Here is a 10,948-nt window from a genome sequence, read left to right on the forward strand (position 1 = left end):
GCGCGTTCACCTGGAAGCGCGCAGAGGATGGTGGCCAGCAGTGGGGTTTCCCATGGGAGCAATGGGGTTCCCCACCACTGCGGCCGCAAGGTGTGTCGCCTATGTCCGCCGGTGGGGCGGGACAGCACAAGGAGGGAGGCGGGATGGATGCTGTCGTCAGAAGTGCAAGACGCCGCCGTCGATGAAGTGCACCTCGCGTTCTGATGCGGGGTGGCCGCTGCCGAAGGCATGGTGCGCGATGCTTGGTGACGGCCTGCAGCTGGCAGGCAGGGTGTCACCAGGGCCCATGATTACGCGATTCACGAGGTGGGGCGGCCGTGCCTCGGTGAAGGCAAGCCGTATGCGATGGGGGGCTCCGCAGGGATGCGAAGTGCGGTGGTTGCCGCTAAAGGACGCCCTGGATGTTCGAGGGGCGGGGTGGCCGCTGATGATGCTGGGGTCCCTCAAATTGTGAGGCGACATGACCACCGACGGATGAGGGCCCGACGAGCTGCTAGGTATGCAGGGAGGCCGTCATCAATCGAGGCACCAAAAGAGTGCGAGGTCGAGAAGCTTCCGCCGATGCATGGGGCCACCGCGAGAGACTGAAGCCGATCGGTGGTGGTGATGGCGTGTCCTCGAGCCTTGGTCGCCGGAAATCTGCTCCCTATGTAGTCTTGGCAGGCTGGGTGTCGGCGATAACACGGCCATGTTCGCAGGCTGCTTGATTCCAACCGGCTGTAAATCCGTGTCCTGCTGCGCATGGCTGGGAGCGAATGTCTACTGTTCTACTGCGCAGTGGCAGTTGGGGATTGGTGAATGTCTACCGTAGTGCATGGTGGCAGATGGTGATTGGTTGGTGCTAGTGGTGCCACAGAGGGAAATGGTGCATACCCACTGAGGGGGATTGGCCAAGTCGGGAGAATATTTTCCAACCCCGCCAAACCTGCGTTCGATCATACTAACATGGACATCGGTGAAAGCGTTTCCCCCCCTTCTTCTCTAAAATTTGTCGATACACACGAACGCACGCACAAAATTTGAAAATAGGTTAGGCACGGCCACAGGCTTTTTCATTTTTACAACCAAACTAATGTGAGATAATAATTAAAGTGGGAACTATATACCAGGCGGACAAGAGTTGTTGCACCCTAAAGAAGTTCGCAAAAGTCCTTGAATCGTATGAGTATGTGCTGAGCGCCAGGATTGCGCAACCAGAACCGAAAACGCAATAGCATCGGGTAAGGCCCCGTTATTTTCGTAAATACGATCTATCATTGACACAAACGGAACCGAAACACAAAAACGTGGAGCCCAACTCCTGTTCTGGCCCAGCAATGTTTCGCCTACAGCGGCGCGCAGCACGCATGAACAAGTTATGAACTCTAAAACGTTAAAATTGGTGTTTGTTTCAAGCTGGAAATAGGAGGAACATCGGGGTTTTCTAGCAATTACTCTAGGAAATTTGGTGTTTATTTGGACATTAATCAGTAATGGTGGCAGTAAAGTGCATTGATAACTTCCAAGAAACATTTCATTCACAAAAAAGTGGTCATCAATTTTCTGCACACTTCGTTTACATACATTATCATCTGCATGCGCAACATGCCGCTCTCCATTCGAGACCTGTCCGATCGTTGAACGTATCTCAGCTGGGAGGAAGTTCTCTCGACATAACAGCTTCTTTTAGATAGGCACAACAATGTCAGTGCAGAATTTGCCAGCCTGGGATAGCGAGCGTCGGAGTCATGCCAATACTCCATGAGATACAAAGCTGTGTTTCTCTGCTTGCTTTCAGCAAGTACACATATACAGAACGAAGGTTTGCGACTCATCAGCTGCTTCCCCACAGTTAACTTGTGACCCAATGCGTCTAACTTGCACAATTGACTGATGGAAACCAAACGAATGGATTATTGCAATAGCTTTGGAGGACTGCAACTAGCCATCATAGCGCTTAAAATTAAGCATGACGTTATTTTATGCTGTGCTCATAAGGCGATTAAAAAAATGCTACCCTGAAATAAAGAAAAGGAAATCAACATGCGTATAAGGAAAAAGTCACAAGCGACTTCTGCACTGCAAAGGCACTGTGCGATCTATTGAGAGGCTCTTGCAGCAGTGTGATAGCTTCTGAAGTCAGAAGAATTGCACAAGAATTGACTCCAGCGTTTTCTCACCGCGCACTGAAAGGTCAGGTAAGCGGAAGATGTTCAGTTGTAGTCACTTCCATTGCCCAAAGCAAAGGCAAAGGCCGTGGTTATTCCGTTACAAGGCATAGAGCTACTCTCACTGAAACACCCTCACTGATTTTACTATAGCTTTGATCAGCGATTCCAAACTTTCATTTTCTCAAACAATGGCGTTTACTACATGTACTGCCTGCCTGTTTTTGGCTGCCCCCTAAACTACGTCACAGGACCCCCGCTGCATCATATAATGGCACAGTAAGCGGGTAATTTGAAGTTCACTCCTTTAAACAGTACTTCCTCAGTGATGGCTGAGTTGTTTTCGTGGCATGGAACAAAGCTGCAGCGAGGTATGGGCTGTCCAAATCAAGTTGTGTTTTCTTGGTGGCCCCTTTAATGAAAACATTCAGAAAGCTTACATGGGTGTAGAAAGCAAAATGCCCATAGAAATTTGCTAAATTAAGTTTGAAATGTACTAGTCTACGTGAAAAGTTCGAATAACTCTGAGTGATGAAGGACTGCAGAGGTTTCGGAACTTTTTTTGAGGCAGGTGGTCTCAAAACAATCTTTTTTTTTTTTTTTTTTTTTGGCGCCTGTAATGAATCATTTTTTCCTCCGGTCGCCGAGCTGAGCAGACGTGCTCCGCATGGGCTCCGCAGTTTTCGCTAATTGTGCCGCCTTAATTGCTTCCAACCGATTGGAAATCATCACTACAGTGTCCGTGAACATCCCTGGACTCGATTGATACCATTTTTGGCCCGGTCAACCGGACTTTTCGTCAATTTTCGACGTTTTTGTTTTCTTGTGCGACGCTAGGCCTAGCGGACCACGCCTAGGCTTAGCACGAGTACGTCCGCGACGCGCAGCTGCGCCGGCCGCCCGGCCCCGCTCGACGCCTCGACGCTCGACTCCTCATCGCCGAAGATGGCCTCGGCCTCATCGCAGCTCAACGCCGTTTCCCACAACCGTTTCACGGCCCTTGCTACGGAAGACATGGACTTTTGTGCTGGCGGCAACGACACTACGACCCCCGACACGGTCAACGACCAAGAGGTGCTGCGCAGCACCGGCCGCATCGCCGTCGCGGTGCGAGGCAACGACTTACACCCAAGCGATATCGTGGGATGGAAAGGCTCCGGAGAACAAGTAAGCCAACGACTTAATAAGCCCCAGCTTAACGAAGTTACCCAAAGCAGCAAGCCAACTTCTCAATTTAGCGAAGCTCAAGCAAAACGCATGATAGCGAGAATCACCAAAGCGTCCCGCATGCCGCTGAATTTGCCGCGGGAAGAGCAGAAGATTGTAATACGACCGAGAGGAGGGCTATGCCTAGCGAGACTCGAAGCCGACATCGTAATGTCCGCAGTCATAACGGCAGCCTACGTTCCCAAGACCGCAGCGAAAGCAGATACGATCTGTACTAACCCCACGCAGAACATCATCGTGATCAGCACGCCCGATGAAGAACGAGCACGTTACTACGCAAGCGTACGCTCCCTGTACATTGGGGGCCGTAACTACGAAACGCGTGCCTACTGCACCGCGCCTCACGGCACAGTGAAAGGAGTGATCCGTGGCATCGCAGTAGAGAACACTGCCGAAGATCTGCACGAGAATATCGTTAACCAAGCAAACCCGCACGCCCTCGAGGCGCACAGGATTGGAAACACTACCTCGATCGTCATTTTGTTCGCAGGAACAAAGGTTCCCAACTACATAAAGTACGGCTCCATTATAATAAAGTGTGGATTATACAGACAACACCACAACGTGTGCAGGACATGCGGTAAAATCGGCCATCGAGCCGATGTATGCCCCACACCGGAAACCAAGATTTGCTTTGCGTGTGGCGCACCTAACCCGGCGGCAGACCACGAGGCGCGGTGGAAGCCACGTTGCAAGCTGTGCAACGGAGGCCACGCCACGGGCGCGGAAGGCTGTACGAACAAGTACAAGGTGCCCTTCGTAGTTACTCAGCGCAGATGGGCGCGCAGAAACGCGGGGTCAACGTTTTCGTCGCAAGACTTCCCGCAGCTGCCACCGCAATAACAGCAACAACAAAACGAAGCACGTCTATCAAAGAGAAGACGCAGCCGCTCGAGGAAGCGGGACAACAGCAGGGGACGCTCGGCGAGCCGCGGCAGAAGCACCGACGGCAAGCGCAGCGAGAACATGAATTACAACCGCAACCAGCAGCGACCGGGCAACGTGATAAGTTGGGCCCAGGCAATCAACCCGCAAGCGGCGGACCGCAATACGCTCAACCAAGTAGCTCAAGCGAAGGACAACACCGTCCAGTCACTACGCAACGAAAACGACCAGCTCAAGCGATGCATCGCCGAACAGAAAGCTCAAATGCAAGAGATGAACGCCAAGTTGAACCAACTCATCAACGCGCAGCAGCAGCAGCAGCAGCACCAGGCGACTTCGCCACCGCCGCCGTGGCCGCCGCAGATTCAACCTAGACCCCCAACGCCAACGGAAAACAACGCAAACTCAGCCATGGAGGTACATGCCCCAGTTACTACGGAAGCTAACAGCGCAGAACCCGAAACGATCGACGTTGCTAGGACAAGCGAACCGGCACTCAAGAAGCGAGCGCTCGAATACGCACGTGAACGAAGAGTCAACGCTAGGCTGGGCAGCCTAGAAGAACGTCAAGATCGACTAGAACAGACCATGAAAGCCAACTACGGCACCCTGAGCCAAGCCATCAAGACTACTAACGATCGCCTAGATGCTACCAACGCACGCCTCGACACGTTGGTGACAACCGTACATGGCATGCAGTCTACCATACAAGGAATACAGACCACGTTGTATGCACTAATACACGCGCTTACGGCGTCAGGACTAATCCCACAACAGGTCTTCACCCAACCGCAATAATGGACGGGACAACGGAAACAGGCACCGCTACCCACAGAAGCAGAGCACGGACACAACAGCATCATCTCCTCATATGGCAATGGAATCCCAACAGCATACAGGGGAGAAAAGCATCGTTACAACAGTACATACAGCAAAGCACCAAGAGACCCGACGTTATAATACTACAAGAAACGCACAGTGAAACCCCACCGACGTTACCGGGGTACAGATCCTTTGCGAAGCCCCCCAGCGCACGAACAGTTGGGAAAGGAGCAGGGCAGGGGGTCTGCACCTTGGTAAAGAAGAATCTAACCTCAATAGATCACGAGCTGCTACCCAACGGCGCCATCGAGCACACCACGGTCGAAATCGTCACCGGGAAGCGCAAGCGCCGTGAAAGCACTTTTATAATCAACGTGTACAGCAATCCGAAGCTCTTCCAGCAAAAGTTCCGCACTCTTGTGCACAAAGCGCAACAGCTCGAGGGCTCCAACATAACCCTACTGGGCGGCGACTTCAACGCTCAACATACGGCATGGGGTATCCATACACGACGGCGAAGGGCCACAGCCTCTATGACGAAACAATGGACGCAGGTTACCTACTGCTAAACGATCCCAACGCAACAACGAGAAACGGAATGTCGTCGCAGCGAGACACAAACCCGGACCTCGCCTTCATAAGCACGGCCTCGGCACTGCGTGGCGTCACGTGGCGGAACACCGGGGAGACGTTGGGAAGTGACCACTGCATACTCGAAATTACAATACCCATCGCAGAGAGCACGCAAAGACCACAGCAACAGCAAATCGTCGACTGGCACGAGTACAGAAAAAAAATCCTCCGTCGCATGCCCCCGCGCGAGGGACACGTGTAAATGCAGAGCATAGTGGGGTTGAAGCGCGCGTCGGCACCCCCAAAGTCCCGTTGACGTTGCCCGACGGCTTCCGCGACGGCGGGTTCCGGGACGGCGGCGGCCTCCAGACGACCACGCTTGCTCGCCGCCGCCTCTCGTTGCCGTACGGCCGGGTCCGCGGCCCGACGCTGACGTTTCGAAGCTGTCTTGCTCTCGACTCGAAGGGTCCGCTTCTCGACGCTGACGCCTGGCCACTGCTTCTCGTGCACGCTGCTCGGGATCCGCTTGTCGACGTTGACGCCTGGCCGCAGTTTCGCGTGCACGAAGTTCGGCGTCGGCAGCGCGCTTACGACGTTTGCGCTCGGCGTCGGCAGCCCGCCGCCTCGCCGCCTTGTCTTCTGCCGCCGTCGACGAAGACGATGGTACGACGTCTTCAACTGGTGCTTCGGCGCTGATGTTGGATTGCGTCGAGGTACTAGTTGAAGGTCTTGCTTCCATCGCTTATCAACTGCGACCGCCAACGAGCGCAAGAGAACACGCGAGGAGCAGCGGAGAGCAGGCGAGGAGGAGTGGGGGAGAGGGCGCTTATCAACTGCGACCGCCGACGAACGCAAGAGAACACGCGAGGAGCAGCGGAGAGCAGGCGAGGAGGAGTGGGGGAGAGGACGCACCTGGAACGGCTGTTGCGGACGCCGAGGCATGCCAACGCCGACAACGCCGGGTGACATCGTGAGTTAAAGAAATGCTCTGCATTTAAAAATTAGAAGACAACGTTACAGAAACCATTGAAGACATAGAAGCATGGACCAACGTGTTAAACGCCACGACCAAAGACGCCACTCAGACGGTAGAAGCGGAGCCGGAAGCTACGATGCTGGACAGCAGACCAGCCCACCTCATGGAAGCCCGCAACTCGCTGAAACGGCGCTGGAAACGTCAACGCCACAACAGAAAGCTACGCAAACGTATAGCACAACTCAACAGAGACATCGAGCATCACAGCGCAGTCCTCTGCAGGCAGCAGTGGCACGTGGTGTGTCAAGAAGCCGACGGTCAACTAACACAAAGGCAAGACGTGGCGCCTGCTACGCCACTTGCTCAACGATCAGACAACCAAGGGAGCTCAGCATTACACGCTGAACAAGACCATTAACAAAGCCGTCAAAGAAATGGGAGAGGCCGAGGTGCAACGACGCCTGGACGCCAGGTATCTCCCCGTAACGCCAACGGACCCACTCCCCAGCTACGAAGGGGCAACCAACGAGAGACTGGATGCCGACATCGAAGAATGGGAAGTGCGAGCGGTTCTACGAACAATTAACTGTAAATCGGCGTCCGGACCGGACCACGTTAACAATATGGCATTGAGGAACTTGAACGACACGGCAATCGAAGCCCTCACCAAGTACTACAACCAGTGCTGGCGGATGGCCAAGCTACCGCAACAATGGAAGACCGCGAAAACGGTCCTGATCCCCAAACCGGGCAAACCACCCAGCATAGACAACCTGAGACCCATCTCTCTAACGTCGTGCGTGGGCAAGGTGCTAGAACATGTCCTACTCAACAGATGGCAACGTTATTTGGAAGACTCCAACATATATCCAGATGCAATGCTGGGGTTCCGGACCAAACTGTGTACCCAGGACGCCATGCTGTTACTCAAGAACGAAATCGTGGACAGACAGTTTCCCACGTTGGATAACAGAGTGGTGCTCGGACTGGATCTCCAGGGAGCATTCGACAACGTACACCACTCGGCCGTCCTTCGGCAGGTATCCCACCTCAACATGGTGGAGAGGACGTTCGCTTGCATCAAATATTTCCTGACCAACCGCACCACGCTGCTTGTGGCAGGAGAACTACAACTACCGCTCAAGCAGCTGGGGAGCAGAGCACGGGGACCCCGCAGAGCTCGGTGATCTCCTCTCTGTTGTTCAACCTCGTCATGATAGGCGTTGCACGAAGATTGAAACGCGTTAGAAACATCAAGTACACAATCTACGCGGACGACATCACGCTGTGGTCAACGGGAGGAAGCGACAGCCAGATCGAGGCAGCCCTCCAAGAAGCCGTCGTCGCCGTAGAAGAACACCTACGACCCACCGGACTCAAATTTTCACCAACCAAGTCGGAACTGCTAGTGATCTCACCGCAAAGTGCGCGACGCCCGACAACGCAGCACATCAACGTGGTAACCCAAGACGGAACCCCGATACCGCACGTGCAGACGCTCAGGGTTTTGGGGCTGCACGTCCAGGACCTGAACCGCAACAACGTGACGGTACAGAAGCTCCACGCAAAGCTCTCGCTGGCCACCCGCCTACTCAAGAATGTGGCCACGCGGTACCAGGGCATGAGAGAAGACAGTCTACTGCGACTCACCCAGTCGTTTGCAGTCAGCCACATCTCTTACGTAGCGTCGTTCCACAATTGGAAAGTGGAGGAGAAGATCAAGATTGACGCGATGATCAGAAAGGCGTACAAGACGGCCCTGGGCCTATACCCCCACACCAACACGGAACGCATGCTCGCGTTGGGCGTTCACAACACGCTTGAAGAAATCGCCGAAGCCCAGCGAACGGCGCAGCATCACCGCCTGTCCCAGACCAGGACAGGAAGAACGATACTACAAAGCATCGGAATCAACGCACCAGCGACGACCCCGGAGGTAGCAAAGCAGCTACCCCAGGACGTTCTCCAAAGACTGAGGGTCCCACCCTTACCGAAGCACATGCATCCGCAAGTACACCAAGAAAGAAGAAAGGCGAGAGCCACGGCCCTCACAAAGGGTCACGCCAACGATCCGCGCGCGTACTACGTGGACGTGGCGAAGTATCCCCACCGGCCAAACACGTACGCAGCAGCAGTCATCGCAGCAGACACCGGAGTACTCACAACGTCGGGAAGCATACGGTGCAAGTCGCCCACGCAAGCCGAGGAGTTTGCAATCGCACTGGAACTAGCGATCCCGGATTGCCGCACGGTCCTCAGCGACTCGAAGCCGGCAATAGTCAACTTTGCTACAAACAACGTCCATGGAACCACTGCAAGAGTATGTTCAACGCTAGCAAGGCCGGAAACCAACGTTACCGTCAAGTGGTACCCTGCGCACGCTGGGGAGCTGGACGCGGGCCCGAACCGCAACGAGGAGGCAGATACGGAGGCACACGCGCTAACTAGCCGCGGGTCTCCGTCAACGCATTCCTCGGAGCCGCAACGACCCGATGCCGAAGACGAAGAGTATTCCATCACAACCTACGGCGACGTTCTGCAGTGGTACAGAACGAGCAGACGCCTCTACCCACCGCCTCACCGAGACCTACAACGCAGCGAAGCAGCCACACTACGGCAGTTGCAAGTACAAGCCATATGGACCCCCGTCTGGGCAAATCACGTTTGCCCGGAGGTATACACCACGGATATATGCCAACACTGCAAGAAGGCGCGAGCCACCCAGAGACACCTTCTCTGGGACTGTGCGCCACCGCCGGGTAACCAAGAAGAAGCAATGCGAACTGCCATCAGCAGCAAGATCATCAGCCGAGAGCTAGGCAACCAAAGAGACGTGGTCCAGCACGTGCTTAGCATCCTGGAACGCCAGCGGCCGAAAGCTGCGCCCCCACGGGTTTGACGAGAGTAGGTTGCTGCTCCGGGACGTCCTAGCACGCTTGCGTCTCGCTTTAATGCCCCTACCCCTTCCCCCTTTATGCCGGATCGTCAATAAAGTTGTTTCACTTAGAGGAGGTCGGCCCTGGCATTTGCCCCTGAATCTTGAATTACCATTTATTATTCTTATAAGGTTATTGCTTTAGTTAAAAAGAGGAATCGCACCGCCTGCGTGACACTCGAGCTGCACAGGTATTATGCCGTCACGCGGGATACAATTGACATTGTGAATAAATTTATGAAAAGGAAATAACTTACTCCTTAGAGAAATAGCAAAACTCTTGCGACAGTATTGTGGCAGTAAAACGTTGCAAGAAGAAAAGAAACAAGGGGAATTGTATATTAATCAATGATTATAACCTTGGCAGATGGGTCGTACGTTCTGGCAGAGTGACTCGTCTGTATTGATTGATTGATTGATTGATTGATTGATTGATTGATTGATTGATTGATTGATTGATTGATTGATTGATTGATTGATTGATTGATTGATTGATTGTGAGGTTTTACCCGCCGACGCTACACAGGTGGTGAGGTGCATCGTAGTGGAGGGCACGGGGTTAATTTTGACTACCTGGGGATCTTCAACGTGCGCTGAAATTTCCCACACATGAGCGTTGTCGACTCATTTTTAATGAGTGGTCCAAAGTTCGATGACTCATTGGTATTGGACACCGTGCTTTGGACTACTCTAGCCAGTATCAACAGTGAAGCTGTTTAAGAATTCTTCAGTCCGTGCGGATTGTTAAGAGGAAATTCCGCTCCAGGGGTGCTATTCCAGAAGGCTCAAGTTTGAGCGAAACTAGGGCAAGGCGGAGCTGTGGTGATAATAAGCTCAATATAATATTTCGAGGACAGGTTAAAACACCTTAAAGATGCGATTCACGCTGTTTGCTGATTAGAGAGAGAGAGAGAGAGAGAGAGAGAGAGAGAGAGAGAGAGAGAGAGAGAGCAATCTTTAATGAGTCTGGCGATGTCAGCCGAGCTAAACCGCCTGGCTTGCTACGCCAGATGAATGCTGTGACAATGATGATAATCATGAAGAGGAACACACATAATTTGTACTATTTACAAAGTCTTATCAAGGCTTGTGGCTTTTAGATAGGTCAGTAAAGCTTTCGTGGCACGACAGGCACGTTTAGAAGAATTCCAGGGACCTAATACGTCCCTGGAGGTGACGTATGCGGTACAAGGCAGCGCGCTCCAAGGATGCTGGAATGGGGCGTGTCACATGTTTCAGTGCGTTCTCTCGTTCCACTGCTGTTCTGGTAGCTACATGGGGCAAGCAAATCCAGCTTCTTTATTTTTTGTACTGTTACTTTATTAATTTGTATTTTTTTATTCCAGGCGTTCCTATGAGCTTTTTGTTTGAAATTTTTCGTCC

The 10,948-nt window shown here is 53.2% G+C and overlaps 2 pseudogenes; both read left to right on the top strand.

The window, feature by feature from the left end:
- The first annotated feature begins 2,802 nt into the window (after nt 1-2,802).
- On the top strand, nt 2,803-5,057 carry LOC144172554 (uncharacterized; annotated as a pseudogene).
- A 517-nt stretch (nt 5,058-5,574) lies between these two features.
- LOC144172544 (uncharacterized) lies at nt 5,575-9,538 on the top strand (annotated as a pseudogene).
- Nucleotides 9,539-10,948: the final 1,410 nt, after the last annotated feature.

The sequence above is a fragment of the Haemaphysalis longicornis genome, unplaced genomic scaffold (assembly GCF_048455015.1).
Source record: "Haemaphysalis longicornis isolate Haplotype H1 unplaced genomic scaffold, Haemaphysalis longicornis Haplotype H1 scaffold_1, whole genome shotgun sequence".
In the NCBI taxonomy this organism is placed as follows: domain Eukaryota; kingdom Metazoa; phylum Arthropoda; class Arachnida; order Ixodida; family Ixodidae; genus Haemaphysalis; species Haemaphysalis longicornis.